Below are 17,624 nucleotides of genomic sequence, written 5' to 3' on the forward strand. Positions count from 1 at the left end.
GCCAGGATGAACCTCCTAACACTACAAGTACTTGGCAGTGTGGTTTACTTCCAAATTCTAAAGTCAGACTTTCAATTACCAGTACAATTCACAACTTCTTCCATCAGGATACAACACCTATTGATGTTTGTTCCACTGGTTGATTGGCCACATGCAATTCAGGTTGTTTTCCTCTCCCCCTTTATGCGTTCTACAAGGATGGCCACTTTCCTGCCACCTTTGTGTTTACACTTTCACAGCAGGTAATGACTGGTCATATCTTTCATTCAAGTTTTTCTCTCCAAGAAAGCAGTTTTTGTTAGGGAGAATTCTCTCTTTAGCCTGAATTTCCTAACCTAGTGAGTACCCCAGCAGCTTTGCTGGATTTCTGGAGTTTGTTTTTTTCTCCTGCCAAGAGTGAGACTCTTTCTCCCACTCCTGGACACGATTTATGGTGTTCCTTTGACTGTTAATGTGTTTTATGGGCTATGGGGTCCTTTACTCCATAGGGTCTCATGTGTTTTTACTATGTGTGTTACACCGCACCCTCCGTGCAGTGACACAGGGGTGTCATAGTGACACCCCACCATAGCCTCCATACCCTGGGACTGACTACTGTCTCCCAGGGCATGTAAATTCACCATTGGCTTTACTAGTCCCAAATTATTAACAGAAACCAGTACAAACCATCATATTGTGGACATACTGGTGGGGGCAATTCGATTGCCCCGGGGTCTGTTAGTCAAGGGGGCACGTCTCCGTCCCCCCTGATCGAGTTTTGGCTGGTGGCAGTGGATACTACTTTTTATATTCGACCACGAATATTTCCCTATGGGATTTTCCCATTGTTCAAGGCTACCAACTTTATTTAATTCTCATAGCCTCGAACATACCGCCGGTTTATTTATTTAATATTAATTCGCCGGTTGGTATTTTTTGCCAGGACTCTATTCTAAAATGGCATTTGTGTTCTCTTCTGTGACTCCAACCCAAGTCGAGCCCTTTGTTCCACTTTTTGGCAGGCTTCTCCACAGAAGCCTCCAAAAGTGGTGCCACTCTGTCTGGGTACCACAGGGGGTGTGGGAGGGGGTTTAGGCACCCTGGACTGAGTTACCTTGGTAACTCATGTCGCACTCTTGTGAGATTGGCCCAAGTGTTGAGCCGGCCGGCTCACCACTTAACATGTTTGAGTGACAGCTAGGCTGAGTGAATGGGGGTGTGCTGCATAAAAGTAGGGCTTTGGGGACTGGAACTTCAGAAGTCGCCACAGGACCTGAGAATCCGACGAGGGAGAAGCTGAGCCGACCTACCACGACACCACTGGTGGAGCCCTGCGGAACAGACTCACCACTTCCCGACCACAGAGAAGATCTCCCGGCTGGAGAGGCTTCTTCCCCTGACTGGTGGGCACAACCAGTTTATCTTCTTTTCTTCGCACCCCAGACTGGTTTGTGGTCGAACTGCCCGTGCCAAGCACCCCGGCAGCCGGATAGCCACTTACCACTGAACCGTGAATCAACGGACCGCGCCTTGTACCTGAGAAACTCCGCGGCTGGTTTCTTCCCTGGCAGTGCAACGGACTCCTGTCTTCCTCCCCGACGAGATCCTCTCTTCCCCCGGACGAGGCACCGACTTGCATCCGCTGCCAGGAACAACTGCCCCCGCTGGAGTGTTCTCACCACTTTAAGGTACCGTGTCCGCCAGGCCTCCCTTTCTAAAGATTGCTACAAGGTAATAATAACCCCTTAACCTTCTGGACTGGGCTGGCCGCCTCGACCCTCTAACTGGTCTCTTTGTTTGGTCCAACTCTTTTTGAACCTTGTCAAGACTTTTGTGCACTGCAACCGTGTGACCTTGGACACAATTCATTTTGATCCTCTTAAAGCGGATCCGGCCTACGGTGTTACATTGCCTTCCTCTCTTGTTGTGTTAGTGAAAAAGTGTTGCGATCCGTTTCAGTTTATTCTCTGCTTTTCTCTCCCTTTTTAAAACAAATTATAAGAGTGCCATCTACGTTAAGCGCTCACCGCTGTCTGAAAATAAGTGGGGCTTTACTTAAGAATTGTCGAATATTCTTTTAAGGGAGTGTATATCTTTTAGTGACCATGTTTCGAATTTCTTACTATTAGTGCCTGTGTGTTTTTCTAGATGTGGTTTTAAATAAATAATTATCTCTCTTTTACACCAAGCCCTGGTCAGTGTTTGCTTATTCTATTGTGTTCTCTTGACCTATTGTGAATACTCTGTATACTGCCTAACGCTTCTTGAGGGAAGTCTGACTGCTCAGCCACAGCTACCAAGTGAATCTGTGTGGTACAGACTGCTACCAAGTGGGTTTACTGCCAAACACCTGTAGTCCTAAATCTTTTGCAGTGGTCCCAGGGGGAACTGCACAGGTTTCCACCTAACAGTTTTCCCCTTTTATTTCCAATGACCTTTCTTTGGCTTGGGCAATGCTGGTTTGTACCCGACTCAAATGCTGCCTTCTTTACTTTGTCAATGCTGGTTACAGTTTAGGTTTAATATTGCCCCCTCTTTACTTTGCCAATGGTGGCTACACTTTGGAATCAATATTCTTCACCCTTTCCTTGGATAAGGGTAGTTACAGCCATTCTTAAATAAATAGTGTTCTCTTGTTACTTGGGTAGTGATAGTTATTAGGTTTTGCTTCTCGTTTCCTCTTCAGATACGTTTGGTTAAAAAAAAACACTTCCTTTCATTATTACAGTATTCAAAATTTGTTTAGGTGGCGAGTGGTTTTCCACAGAGTACCCTGGGGTCACCTTTCAGAGACCAACTCACTGGTCTTTCCCTCCGCGTGTCCCACTGCCCCCTTTGTTCGTCGGATCTGGACCCTTTGACAGCTCCGGTCACAGTCCTGGGTCTCGCGCCTCTCCGAACAGGAGATCACGTTGCTCCTTTCACCTCCTGGTGCTTGCCAGCCACTGGAGTCAGGCACATTAAGCTGAGACAGCTTCTCTCCCACAGGGCAATCTGCAACAGCAGAGTTTCCCGCTGCAACTCTGGCTTCTCCTTCTCACAAACCTCTCAGCCTCATCAGAAATTTCGGTTTTAACTTTACTTCACTCACTCGGTCTGTAAAATATACTTCTAAATAAGGGTCTTAAAGACATTAATGGTTGATTCTAGATTTTACAGTTTAAACCAAAGCAAAGATGACTTAGAAGGGAGGGTACCGATGTTCCGATTCTTATACTGACCATAATGGCTTTCATTACCAACCATTTGGGCATCTTTAAGGGAGTCTGGCTCTGCCAACAAGCCATTAGGTATTCTGGCATCATGGTCATCTCACCCTTTGAAGAAGATGAAAACCGAGCATCTCCTAACAGAGTCCTCCTATTCCCTTGGAGGGAATTCTCCTAGGTGATCCACCCAGGTAATACCACCCCCAGGGTTAGGATCAGGTAGCGGCTGCCTTCCCTTGGCCACCTGGGAGGAGGTTTTAGGCAGGGATTCTGGGAGGACTCTACATAATTCATCACATGAAGAAATTACTATGGGAAATAATGGATGTTAATTTTTACTTTCTCTTAAATTTGAACTGAGAACTCTACTACTTTTCAATGTTATAAAAGGGAACTTTGTTTTGTGCTTGAAAAAGGCGCTGCAACCTAGAGAAGGGAGTCATTCCCTCAGGTTTCAAAACCCTTTTTTTGGAACTTTGCTTTGCTGTCCAGAAGAATGGAGCCATTCTTCTGGGACCAGATGAGGCGTTACTTTATTAGTTTACTTAAAAGTGTAAAGGATAGAGGCAGGATTACTGACACAGGAGAATGGACATTTCAGTTGCTTTGACATTCTGAAAGGACCCTTAGTATTTCAGTTGAGGTAGGGTAACCCCTCAGGGAGAGGTATTGGCGCTTGTGTTTATTTGGGCATGGCTTCAACATGCCCCAGCTCGCCATGCAGTGAGTACATTCCAGGCATATCCCCTGGTGCAGCGAATACCTCTTCTTCCGGTGCTATACCCCATAGAATACAGTTGATTCCCACGATAAATGTAGACCAATTGTACACATAGCTCTTCCATCTTATTCTTCTCATGCCTTCCTGAGCACATTATCCCTCATCCCAACTCGTTTTCTTCTTGTAAAGCCCCTCTAAAGAAGAGTTGAATAACTGAGCTCTCGAAAAGCAGGTCTGGTATTTTTTGCTGACCATTGAAGCCAAATCTGGTAGAGTGCTTCCAGAACGACCACCACATGTCCGCTCCGATGCATATGCATTGACTTGTGTGTCTACGTGAATGAGGATTCCAGCAGGTCTTCTGCCACATGCCCATGTATTTGTGAATGCATGGGATTCATAAAGAGCAAACCTAGCTGGAAAACTAAGGAGCACTGTACAAAGGGGAGACATCCAGTGATTGGGATGGGACATAGGGCTCCAACTCTTAGTATAGGCCTGAATCCACATACATATGTTGTTAGCAATAGCTGAACAGCCAGGCTGATCTTCGAGGAATGGCTGTAAGCAGTAGAAAGAACTTAGAGTATACACATATGCCAAAGAAAAGCTGACACTAAAAGTTATATTAAAAACATTGTTTATTTTATATATACACTAAGGTAAGCTAATTCAAGAAGTTTTGTTCTATAACACTCAATGAGCACATTTAAGAACCAATGCAATATTCACAGTACGTAAAACACGTTTCTAATACTTTGAGAATGGCAGTATGCAATTCTACCAGCAAGTGAACTACTTTTGTATGACTGTTTCAGGGAGAGTAAATTAAACAAGACCAACAAAAAGCAGGTAAATAATTTGCAATAATTGCAGAGGCCTTGGTCTTTAATAGTCCATCCCCATCTAGTTATGAGTGTCTAATGGTCAGATTGGAGGGCCAACCAAGGCATAAGCTGCAGAAAGTCCAAAACCTCCAGATTAAGTCTTTAGTAGCAAGTAAGGAAAGCTTTTGTTGTATAAAGGATTCAGGGACTTCAGAGAAAGTTCCCTGAGGGCACACAGGTATTGGGCCTGGGCAAATGTGTATGGCCGAACTCCCATACACACAAATTAGCACCCCAGCAACAAAGGAGCAAGCAAGCAACTCTAGGTAAGTTCTACTAAGAGTTTCACAGTATCTTAGAAGTGAAGAAGAGGATGCAGCACAATGCCTCCACGATACAGCAGCAACAGACCCAGTCACTGGATTACTGGTCAGGCAAACAGAAGGGACACTAGAATGGATCTCACAGCAGCAGTCGAGTGAAGAGGCTCCAAGCAAAGAATTCTTCAGGTTTCCGATTTTGACACCTTTCTCAAAGCACCAGTGAAGAATGGTGCCTGTCCAATCGATTCATCTTTTTTTTCCAAGGTCCAGCATTCTGGTGAGGTGACTTCAAGGAGTAGAATCTTACCTCTGGAGGGCTGGAAGGAGTCGACCAAGGTTTCAAGAGGATTCAATCTTCGGGGTGGCAATGCACTGTACAGTGACCACAGGTGCCAGTGTATTGGCGGTTTGCAGCCCGTGAAGGTCACAGCTCGTCGTGGGATGGCTTGAAATGCAGCTCGCCCTCAGACTGATTGGACCCACCAGTCTAAGGGAGAGCGTCTTCCTTTCTGGGGTCAGCAAATACACAGAAGGCGTCTCCGATTATCTGGAAGTGGCTGCAGGCGTCTTTCTCCTCATTGTTTCTTCAGTTCCAGTGGTCAGCTTGTCTTCAGCCTCAGGATCCATGCCTTTTGTGCAGGAACCCAGCCAATCAGCACCCAAGCATCATTCAAACTGGGTGGTGGCTGTCCTTTTAGGACAGACAACTTCTCAGTTGGAACTGGTTCCAGCCAGGCACAGCAGAAGACCGTTTCAGGGTCATTCCCTCCCCACTCCCCCAGTTTCCTGTCCTTAGACACACTGGCACCTTGGCGTGCTTCACAAAGGGATGCCCGCCGAAGACAAGTCAAACCAGGACCTTCCCATCCCTGCACAGCAGAAGGACCAAGAAAGGATAAGAAAACTTGAATTGGTGAACAAAGAACATGTGTAAATATGTTGTGGACATTTCTCTTCTGTCAAAGGGATAGCGAGCTAAGAAAATCTGTTTGAGACTCCCCCGCGACTGAGGCCGGTAGAGACTCCCATAACCCCCCTGTTTTGTGTTTTTTGAAAAAAGAACACTGACCATTTTGGGTCAATGGTGACTCTTCTGTGCACTACCACGGGTGCGAGTACAGCCTGGGAGAAAAAAAATGCACTAAAGTAGGTAGGATAAAACCACTGCAGCCAGCCATTCAGATTAGATTGTTACTATAACCAAAAGGTTACAAGAGCAGTGAGAAAGGGTATACAATGAAGCCCCTCAGCACTCAGGTGGGGTGTGCAGACCTCACAATAGGAAACTATAGCAAGGATACAAATATCTCCCTATAACATGAAAAAAAGGGAAGCCGAAAGGGCACCCAGCAACAATGCACACAGAGCTGTGAGCTGCGAAAGTTAAAGACGGGTGCAATAAAACTTGGAGGAAAGTATTTCTTCAAGAAAAAAGGTAAACAAATAATAAAAGGATCCCAAAGATAGAGTAAAGGAATAAGTGAACGTGGAGAAGGTCCCCACTCAGGGGAACAAACCAAAAATTCAGTAGTCAAGCAAAAAAGTGCAGGGGTGCTCACAAATAGAGGAGATTGTACATAAAAAAAAATGAAAATCTACCAAACAGTGAGTTTCTCAGACGTGACGTGTAGTTGATGCAGGCAGTCCTGAACATGTGTGCTTTAAGAGGTAGCCAGAACGGCTTCTTGAAGATATAGGTGATGTGGTCACATTTTCTTAGTCCTATAATGAGGCGTGCTGCAGCATGTTAGGCGCCTTTCAGAGGAGCTAAAATGGCATCTGGACTCCACCAAAAAGGGTGTTGCCCAAACTAGCCTTGGGGGGAAAAGGAGAAAAAAATAATAAATCAGCCATAAATGCTGCCTGTTGGTTCAGTTGAAAGATATAAAAGGAAGTCAACAATATTCTGCTACATTTTTGATTGGCTGTAACCTGAAGGTTGTCCTCATTAGCTTGCTTCGAGTATTATGCCTGTTGCAATAATCTGTGCAGCCAAACGAGTCAATAGGTTTGTCTTCTTTGCTCAGCACTGAAGTGGAGGATGAGGAAGCCATGGAGTTTGAGGGCTTCACGTAAAGCGAGACTGCTGCCACTAGTACCACCACCACCACAAAAGCTGCAGATGTGCCCCAATACCTGTAATTGGCTTAAATGGTCCTGCTAGTAGGCTTGGAAAGGTGCGGTTTTTGCCAAATCGTGGTTGTAGGTGATCTTATCAGTTGTAAAATACAGTCTATGCTACACCAGTTTTAAAAAAGTCACTCCAAATGTAACCAGGCATAAAAAACATTTTAATTTGAGTCGTTCTCTAAATACCGCTGCAATCTTACCGTCACTGTTGCCTGACTTCATGCAGGACGCTACTGCCTCCATTAACTCCAGGTCACTGTATGCACCTACTTGTTCTGTGAGCAGAATACAGTGCATGAATTGACTTCCTGACGCTGCCTTGTTGTACCTCACTTTGATCGGGCGTTCATATGGCATAGTGCTCAATTCTCTGTTCCTACTTTGTTACGGGGGAAGGGGGGCGGACACCCCAATACCCTCCTGCGCATCATCTACCCGCCACCATTCTGACCCTCAGATAATCCATGCTCCAAGCTTCAAAAGCCCCTTTCCTTGTAAAACCCTAGACACAAAATGGTTTCGTCAATTTACAAAAAATTAACAATCCCAATCTGAACTTTCCTGCTGCGTGGCCTTTCCATTTCTTTCATTCCTTTATTACGCTAAGGAGTGCAATAAAGTAATGTAGAAATGAAAATGCGGATTCCATTAAACACTGACAATATTACTCAACGATAACGAAGTAAATATAGCAATATTGTTTTAAAAGTGGTTTCATTTACTGATAATACTGGCTACCAGGACAGTGTGTCATCATGAAGGGATACCTGAAACACTGAATGAAAGGATGGGATCCCCACCAACACCCTGTTTTCCTTCTGGTGCTGTTGAGCCAGAATATCTAGAAACCCTGCCAGGGCTGCAAACATATCATGAAACACTGTTAGGGAGTTTTGCACAAGCTGCAGTCCGTTACAGAACTTGGAAAAGCCCACTTCAGGGGACAGGGTTGTACCTCTTAGGTTTAGCTTGAACTACCCAAAGGTTTGGCAGCAATGGCTGTGCAGCCAGGCTTAGTCTAGGAGAGATGAGGGCTGTAGTGAGGCACACAGCACTCAGAGCATACACTTAGTTCAAGGAAACATTGACACAACGTTATATACAACTAGGCATTTTATATACACTAAAGCTTGCAACCTTTAGATAAGGCAAGTACTATCACAAAGTAGCATTAAACAGAATATAGATGCAATATCAAAAGGATAAAAGATACTTTAGAACACTAAGTAATGCAAACGTGGCAGAATCATCAATAGGTATGCAAACCGTAGACCAACATATACTGTAGTTAACCCCTGCTTGACCCAATCATACAAAATCCAGCTCTATTCTAATTGAGTCTCCGAGTCAAGGGGTGCACTGGGGATCCAGCGACCACAGGCAAAAGGAGAAAAGCAGGTAAGCAGCAAACAAACAAGGAAGAGTGAAGAGTTCTTCAGGTTTACAGATAAGTAACCGTTAGTGTGGCAAGTTACAGCCCAATAGGTTGCTTCCCCCACTGGGACTCGGGGCGCCCTGAAAGGGGGTGCAAGTAACAGCCTCACTGCAACCCTCACAGAGCACAAGAACAATGCAGACACTAAGGTAAGTACCTAGGCTCTGGACAGAACCTTTTCAATGAAGAACTTGGTGCAGCAGGACGATTCCCAAGGTGAGGCGACAGTTGTCCACAGTTCGGATTTCTTGGCCTTGGCAGCTGAAGTAACTTTGGAGGCAACAGACAGATGCACTTGGGTAGTGGGATGCCCAGCAGTGGGATCTACGTTGCACTGGTGCATTGGAGCCCTTCACAGGCTTCGGGTCAACGATGGTCGTCGTCTGGTAGACTTATCGGTTCTCGGCCAACGGCTCAGTCGACGGAATGTCTAGGAGCCAAGAGTAACTGAAGGGCCAGAATGATGCCCACAAGCTTTCAGTTGAAAACGCACTTCACAATACGTTTCATTGCAAAATAGAACAGGTCCCAGGGCATTGGGAGTTTGCAGCCTAGGAGGATCACATCTATTCGTGGGATGGTGCAAAATGCAGGTGGTCAAGACTGGTTAGGCCCACCAATCCATGGGAGGAGGTTATCTTCCAGAGACCATCCCCATCGCTCGGAATTCGGTATCAGGTCTGCAGTGGTCACTTGGTGGCTCTGGCGGTCACTTGGAAGTTGATGAGACAACATCCGACGAATTCCTCTTTGGATCTTCTGTCCAGTGGTCAACTCTGGTCCAGCTACAGGACCCTCGCTTTTCATGCAAGAAAACTGGCTGATCCCAAACGCCAGACAAGTCTTCCATGCAAATCTGAGCGGGGTGGCTGTCCAAAGGGTAAATCCAGCCTCCCAGTACAAACTGGTTCCAGGCAGGCACACAGCAGGACAGACCGGGGGAGTGGTCACCTCCCCCATTTCCTGTCCCTTCAGGCACTCCGAGCCGTAGTGGGTTTTCCAGGGGAAGCAGACCCATCAAGACCTTCCCACGCAGGCAGAAGAAGGTTTTAGTAAGAACAAGTCATCATGAACAGGGCTTAGAAAAGTACAGCCACAATTTTAGGCAAATGGTGATACCCGTGTCTCCCTTCCACAGCTGCGAAGACAGCCTGCGCCAAAAGTCGACAAAAAGGTACACTGCCACCAGCCGGTCAAGATTAACTTGCAACACTAACAAAGTTACTGGAACAGTGAGAAAAGGGAGACAATGTTTCCCCTAAGCACTCCACATCAGGTGGGGTGTGCTGATCTCACCTAATAAAATACAGGAGCGACAGAAAGCTGCCCCCCTGCCCTGGTAACATGCATCACGGGGGGGGGGAAGAAAAGCTCAAGGAGCTCCCAGCAACACAGCACAGAAAATGTGGTGTGCTGCAATGATAAAATGTAGAGGCCAGAAAAGATAGAGGAAAGCATAACTCCATTAAAATGTACCCAAAAAGCGGTAAAAAAAAGGATTTGTAAGTACAGAGTAAAAGAATGAGTGAGTGTGGTAATTGGTTCTCACTCAGGAGAATTAGACAAAAAGCAACAGTCCAGCAAAACCAAAATGTGCTTTGGGGCACTCAGGTGGAGAGAATGTCACCCAAGGAAATCTACTCCAACACCATTTTGTCGGAGGAAGAGAGGTCACCCTCTTCCCCCTTATTTGTGTGTTCCCTGCTTTGACAGTCTTGGGGCTTGCTTGGAAAAGGAAGGTCAGATGTTGGTGGTGAGGGGCCCACTGAAGGACATGCCCCATTATCTGCTGGTGGAGACTGGGGTCAGCAAAAGCAGGGCAGACTGAAGAGGCAAGACTGCTGTGGGCCAGTAGGGCAAAAGTGCTGAAAGCTGTGGTGGCAAAAGCACCAGGGTTGTTTCAGGTCGGGGAGGTTGAAGCATAACCTACCTAAAGAGCCCCTTCATTATGTCGTACATACAAGTGGATTTAATTAGAACCATGAAGCAGTCAAAAAAGTGCCTCTGCATGCCACAGAAACGACCTGCATAGAAGGGAAAGGGAATGGCGAGAACAGAGTCCGGGTGGTTACTGGCAGTAACTATGGAACGACCCCACGCGGGAGAGCCACGCCTCCAAATAAAGGAGAGAATTTGTGAATGAGAGGTAGGCAGGGTACTACGGTAGGTTTGCAGGCAACCAATCCACCAAGGGGCAGAAGTCATGCTACTCGGTCCATGGTAATAATCCAATTGTGTGGTGGCGGCCAGCACAGCTGCTCGACTATAAAGATACCTTGAACAGTGACATTTTTTACAAGTGGGCAGCTGTGAGTAAGTGAGATTGCGTGGGAGAGACCACTCTGCCACTGAGCCCAGCGGAGGTGGTGGTTTGGAACCCTTAGGAAAAGAATGCAGTAAACTTTGTGACCTCATGGCGAACGGCAGGCTTGGTGCCTATAGACCAAGGTCTGGAAGTCTAAGTCTATGCATGAATACATCCCCTTGGATGCGGAGCCAGCAGTAGCGCTTAAGAGTCCTGCTGGGTAGGCCCAGTGCCAGAACTTCAAGCTGCCTCCGCCTCCCCTCCCCACCAGTGTCTGTACAAAGAAAATAGCTGTGTGAGCCCCTGGGCAAAGATGCCAGTATGAGCCCTCTGGGCTTTAGGGCAGTTTCCAGTAGAACGAACGATCTACAAGACTGCACCCAGAAGAGGAACTTCATGAGAAAAGGTGCCCATGCTCTGGTGCCCTGAATAAGAGCGCAGAACTTAGTTTCTCCACTTTGGATTTCCTGCTGGGGAATGACTTGATGTGCTCCAGAGGCAACCTTGAATAAATGTCACGCCACTGTGCTTAACTGTTACTTGGTGATCTTGGTGTAAGCTGCGCTGGAATCCCAGTATTGATTAGGGCCTCGACACTGCAGGGCACTTGGGGATCTGATTCAGAGAGGACCCCTTCCAGGATCCACACCTTGAGAATCTGACAAACAGATGTGCAATGAGAGGGCTCAGGGCACCAGAGACCAAGCCAAAGAAAATCTAGGAAAACAAGATGGGAGAAAAATGATCCTAAATTACACTCCCACAGTACATAGCGTCCACTCTAGTAAAGGTTGAAACAAGGACTGGCGGGAAACAGTTGAGTGGTTAGAAGAGTGTGCTCGCCCCAAACATGCCCTTAAATCTAAATGACAAGTGCTATTTTTACGATGCAAATCGCTCCAGTCAAGTGGTAGAGGCACCTGTACAGTATGAAGGAAAGGGGATGGACGTAGGTGTAGTATTTGTTTTACTTTATTTACAACCCGCGTGAATGATCATGGTTGGTCCTATCTCCAACTGTTTACTCTTTTCAAGACCACAGATTTAAAGTTTAGCACCATCTTGGTAACTCGCCTGCATGGTCTATCAGAGGAAAAACAAAACAATTCCTCAAACGTAGAATTAGAAGAGGCTACACTACTCCTATTATGCCTTGTACGAAGTATTAAAGGCACAGTGTTTGATATCATTGCCTTATCAGTAAAATATGAACGCAAACATTAATAAGTTAAGTCTATACCATTAGTGTATGCATGTTCCTTATATCGCAAACTAGTCCATTTTTTTTTTTTGTTTGAAGTGTCAAATAAAAAGGAACAGAAAATTGCTGAAGAGCATGAGACAAATATGTGCTGTAAAAGAAGCGGTGCTGCAAGGAATCCACATGGTCCAGGTGTACAGAGTAATGTCACACCAGTTACTTCTATGCACAGAGATTCTGGCCCCCACCACTGGGGTCCCAAAGGTCATCTGGTGTGACATAATTTGAGTCTGGGTTCTCCAGAGTTGAGGAGATTTGGTCCTGACCTTTTTCTAGGTAGGCAGCCGAGAGAGATGGCCCTGAAGTCACTGCTAAAATTCACAAAAAGCTTTAAAGAACCAAGAGCTATCGTCTGCAAAAACAGTGTAGCTTTCTGGGCAGGTTTGCATATGGCAGTTGATTAAGCTATGAAGGGAATAGTTTCTTACCTGTAACTCCATTTCTCCAGCATTGGTATCTTTCATGGATTCACATGCTTAGACTATTCCCCCGTCAGGCTGGGAATCCTCGGTAAGTTATATAGACATTTTCCATAGGAAAAATTCTGACACTTTTGTGTCCTATCCATGTTGTTTTGGGCCGCGCACGCCGGCGCCACTAGGACGTAGGGGTATATATAGCTCCGCCCCCGCGGCTCCCTCAGATTTCAGCCCCCAAAGTAGTGTGGGGGGGGATCTCTGGTTTGCATGCTCAGGGGAGGCCGGAGGGCGCATGTGAATCCATGAAAGATACCAATGCTGGAGAAATGGAGTTACAGGTAAGAAACTATCCCCTTCTCCAGCATTGGATCTTTCATGGATTCACATGCTTAGAATAGATTGTATAGAAGTATCCCCCAACATTGGAGGCGTGTATGCAAACCAACATCACAACAAGCACAGTGCCCACTTACTATGGCAACACATTACATTACAGCATGTTCACTGTACAAGCACAGTGCCCAGTTACTATGCCAACACATTACATTATAGCATGTTCACTGAAAAAGACATGACACTTTAAAGCATAGTTGCCGAAGGATGCAACCCCACCTGGGGCTTACCTTTTTGGAACAGGTGACGTAGTACTGCCCGCCCCATCTGTGTTTCTTCAGCATGCTGCTGTGCGAGACAGTAATGTCGGGTAAACGTATGTGGTACCGACCAGGAAGCCGCCTGGCAGATATCCCCCAGCGGAATTACGGACCACAAAGCCGTCGACGATGTAGATCTTGTCGAATGGGCCCTTGGACGCTTTTCTAGCGGCTTTCCGGCCTTGGAATGACAATAAGAAATGGCCGAAGACACCCACCTGGATAGTCCTTGTTTTGAAATCACTTTACCCCTAGCCGCAGGACCATAAGCTACGAAGAGTTGTCTTGTGTCTCTGAAGCTTTGAGTGCGATGGAGATAAAATTTCAAAGCTCTTTTTACGTCCAATGTATGGAGAGTCTTCTCTGCCACTGAAGACTGTGTTGGAAAGAATGTAGGCAACACTATAGCAGCGTGTTTATGGAACATGGAAGGTACTTTAGGTATGAAATGCGGGTTAGTGGCCAGCACGACTTTACTACTCAAAAACCTCAAATACGGAGGGTCGATCACTAGAGCTTGTATTTCCGACAGGCGATGAGCAGAAGTAATGGCCACCAGGAAAGCCAATTTTCAAGACAAAAATTTTAATTATGTCGATGACATTGGTTCAAAAGGGGGTTTCATCAGGGCTGCCAGGACCAGGTTCAGACTCCAGATCGGAGGAAACTTCTTGGGAGGAAAGGTTTGAAACAACCCTGTAAGGAAGTGTTTAACTAGGCGGTCACTGAACAGTGGAGTGGAATGTCTCTTCCGAGTAAATCTCGAGATGGCAGCTAGATGCACCTTTATGGATGAGACAGATAACCCGTTATTTGCCAGGAGCAACAAGTATGGTAGGAGTTGTTCCGGTGTGACCGCCCGCGGGACCAGACCTGGTTGACCTGCGCACCATATGCAGAACCTTTTCCATTTGTATGTGTATGAAGTGTTCGTGGAAGGTGCCCTTGCGGCATGCAAAATACGACGGCAATCCGCTGGAATCGCTAACGCGCCAAACTCGGTGAAATCAGGAGCCACGCCGTCAGACTGAGGTTGTCTGGGTCGTGATGCCAAATGGTCCCTTTCTCCTGAGACAGAAGGTTGGGCATCTGCTGGAACCTCATTGGTTCTGCCGCTGAGAGGTGAAGTAGATCGGAGAACCACACTTGTCTGACCCAATACAGGGCCACCAGGATCACCCGACAAGGATATCTGTGGATCCATTGCAGAGTCCGACGGATGCAAGGGAATGGGGGTGAAGGCATACAGAAACTTGCCCGTCCACGGGAAGGAGAACGCATCTCCTAGCGAGTCTTGTGGCCACCTGCTCGCTTAATGGGAGCATTTCTTGTGGTCTCTCGTCGAAAAGAGATTGAGGGCCGGATGACCCCATTCCGCGAAGACAAGGTGCAGTTGCTGATCGTTCAGTTCCCATTCGTGTAGACAATTCATCTCTGTTGAGAGCGTCTGCTTGCACATTTTTCACTCCTGGTAAGTGGAACGCCAACAGATATATGTTGTGTTGTAGGGCCAAATGCCAGATCTCCTGGGCTTCCGTCGACAGGCTCCTGGAGCGAGTTCCTCCCTGCTTCCGTAGATAAAACATGGTTGTCGTGTTGTCCGTCATGATTCTCACCACTGAGCCCTTTATCTGTGGCAGAAAGGATTTTAGGGCCCAACGCACCGCCCTCAACTCTAGCAGGTTGATGTGGAGGGAGGACTCTTCCGATGACCAACGACCCTGAACCTGTAAGGAGTCCAGATGCGCTCCCCACCCAGTTAGAGAAGCATCCGTGACCACTGTCTTCTGGAACGCAGGCTCCAGTAAGGCCATTCCCTTCGTTAGGTGTATGGAGATTCTCCACCATTGAAGCACCTGCACGAGCTGGCCGTTGATGGTCAACTTGTCCGACCAGTGTCCTCGACCCTGTGCCCATCGATCCGCCAAGAATTCATGAAGAGGCGACAGTTGTCTATCAAGGGTATGCAGGACGGCATGGTCCCCAGCAGGGGCATGTACCTTCGTACTGACACTCTGGTGTCGACCTCCCATTCCGATGCCTTTTGTTGCAGTCTGTGAATCCTTTCGAGGGATGGCTTCACCAGTCCCGACTGTGTGGAACTCCGCCCCCAAAAAGACCAAGGTCCTTGAAGGCTTTAATGAGGACTTGCCGAAATTCACTGCAAAGCCCAAACGTTGCAGGAGGGACAGGGTGGCATCCAGGCTTTCTTGTGCCCTTTCTGGAGACAGTCCCCTCACTAGCCAATCGTCCAAATAAGGGTACACATGGTGACTTTCCTTTCTTAACCAGGCTGCTATTGGAGCCAGACATTTGGTGAACGTCCTGGGGGACGATTTTAGGCTGAACGGGAGGACCTTGAACTGATAGTGGGTTCGTCCGACGACGAACCGCAGAAATCTTTTGTTCCGTCGACGCATCGGGATATGGAAGTATGCGTCCTGAAGGTCTAGCGACGACAAATAATCTCCGAGTTGTATCGATCGGATCACCTCCTGAAGCGTCAGCATTTTGAATTTTACATTCTTGAGCAGTTTGTTGAGCGCTCGTAGATCCAGAATGGGACGCCATTTTCCATTTGGTTTCTTGACGACAAAGTACCGGGAGTACACTCTGTCCTTTTTCTGCCACCGGGACCAGTTCTATAGCCCCTCTCTGCAGCATAAGCGCCACCTCCTGTAGTAGTATTTGAAGGTGGGGCTGGGCCGAGAACACCGGTGGAATGTGTGGTGGCTTGCCCTTGAACTGTAGAGAATGTCCCAGATGAATCGTGTCCAAAACCCATCGGTCTGTTATGCGCTCCCACTCGTCGATGCGACGAGACACTCGGCTCCCCAGGACGCCCTGAAGCATGTCATTGTTGGCTCTTGGTTTGTTTATCTTTCGTCGACGAAGGGTAGGCACCCCGCCGTCTGGAGGTTTGGTAATCTCTGCCTCTACGAGAAGATTGGGCCGCACGCCTGTAGCCTTGGGACGAGTAGGAGGGTCTGCTGAAACCTCGGTTTCTAGATGACCCAAACCGGGAGTTACCAGAGGCCCCTCTGAAAGGACGAAAGGAACGAAAATTCCTACCACTCTGGAGGGCTCCGAGTGACCATGCCGTGTCAGCATCCTCTTTCATGCCCTTCAAGGCCTCATCAACTTTTTCACCGAACAGTTGCTCCCCTTCACACAGCATATCCAAGACTTTATATTGCACCTCCGGTCTGAACGTAGTGCACTTGAGCCAGGCTTGTCTACGTGGAACTACGCCATTATTGATTTGCTTAAAACCAGACTCGGCTAGGTCGATGGCAATGTTTATAGCATGGTTGGAGGCCTCTCCTTCCCGCACTAGCAACATTGCAGACTTTCTATGTTCCTCGGGCAAATGTTCCAAGATAGGAGCCAATCGGTGCCACATTTCCATGTCATACCTAGACATAATCGCCAAGGAGTTGGCTGCTTTAACTGTAGTCGCGCCGACGGACAGCACCTTCTTGCCGAAAGCGTCCTGTCTCCTGGCCTCGTTGTCTGGAGGGGTCGTGCATTTATGTTGAGACCTGGCCTTTCTCGCCGCCGATACCACCGACTACGGCGACGGTTGAGACGTCAGGCACTTGGGAGTTGATTCCGGAGCCTTGAACTTCTTCTCCAAACGACCTTTCACTGCCGGTTCAGAGCACGGGTGCCACATGGTCTTCAGGCCCTCTTGCCAGACATGATCCAAAATCGGGATGGCAAATATGGATTTCCTTCTCTTGCCCATATGATCAAAAAGAAAACAATCCTTTTTCTCCTCTTCAGGGACTAGGCCAAACTCCGAACATGCCTTACTCATCATGGCATGGAATGCACCCACGTCGTCAGGTGGCGATGGCTGTGCGGGGCTTCTCGGAACTTCCATCTCCGCTTCAGAGTCCCAAGTTGGGTCCCTTGAAGGGGATAGTGAGATGTCTGAACCTGATCCCTCACGGTCAGAGTCCTGTAGTTCTTCTTGCAGGGCAATCTTCCGGCATGTGGGAAGCGGCCGTAATCCTGGTCGCCGAGCGAGGAGCCGGGGTCGGCTCTACGACGAATGGAGTAGACTGTCTCCGTGTCGGGGCCCCAGGCTGGGGTATTTGTGTGTCCAAACGCTGTAATAGTTTTTGTAGCGTATTTAGCACCTCCAAGGACAGAACCGCCTGGGGGTTCAGTAATGACGAGGTAGTAGGGATGGAACCCACACCCAAGAGCGACATCGCGCTGGTCGGCTTCAGACCCAGATCGATTGGGCGCGCGACCGTGTCGCGTTCCTCACCAGCCGACGAGCTGGAGAAAGTCGCCTCTGGTTGAAGCAGGGCCTCCGGCGGGACGGGATCGAAAACCTCTGGTTGCCATCCC

At 47.7% G+C, this 17,624-nt stretch overlaps 1 protein-coding gene across 4 annotated transcripts in view; it reads right to left on the minus strand.

The window, feature by feature from the left end:
* Nucleotides 1-17,624, minus strand: part of PTPN12 (protein tyrosine phosphatase non-receptor type 12) — an 820,244-nt gene that overhangs the window by 408,684 nt on the left and 393,936 nt on the right. The gene's annotated exons all lie outside the window — the stretch shown is intronic.

This window comes from Ambystoma mexicanum, chromosome 12 (genome assembly GCF_040938575.1).
Source record: "Ambystoma mexicanum isolate Mex_15411 chromosome 12, UKY_AmexF1_1, whole genome shotgun sequence".
NCBI classification, from domain to species: domain Eukaryota; kingdom Metazoa; phylum Chordata; class Amphibia; order Caudata; family Ambystomatidae; genus Ambystoma; species Ambystoma mexicanum.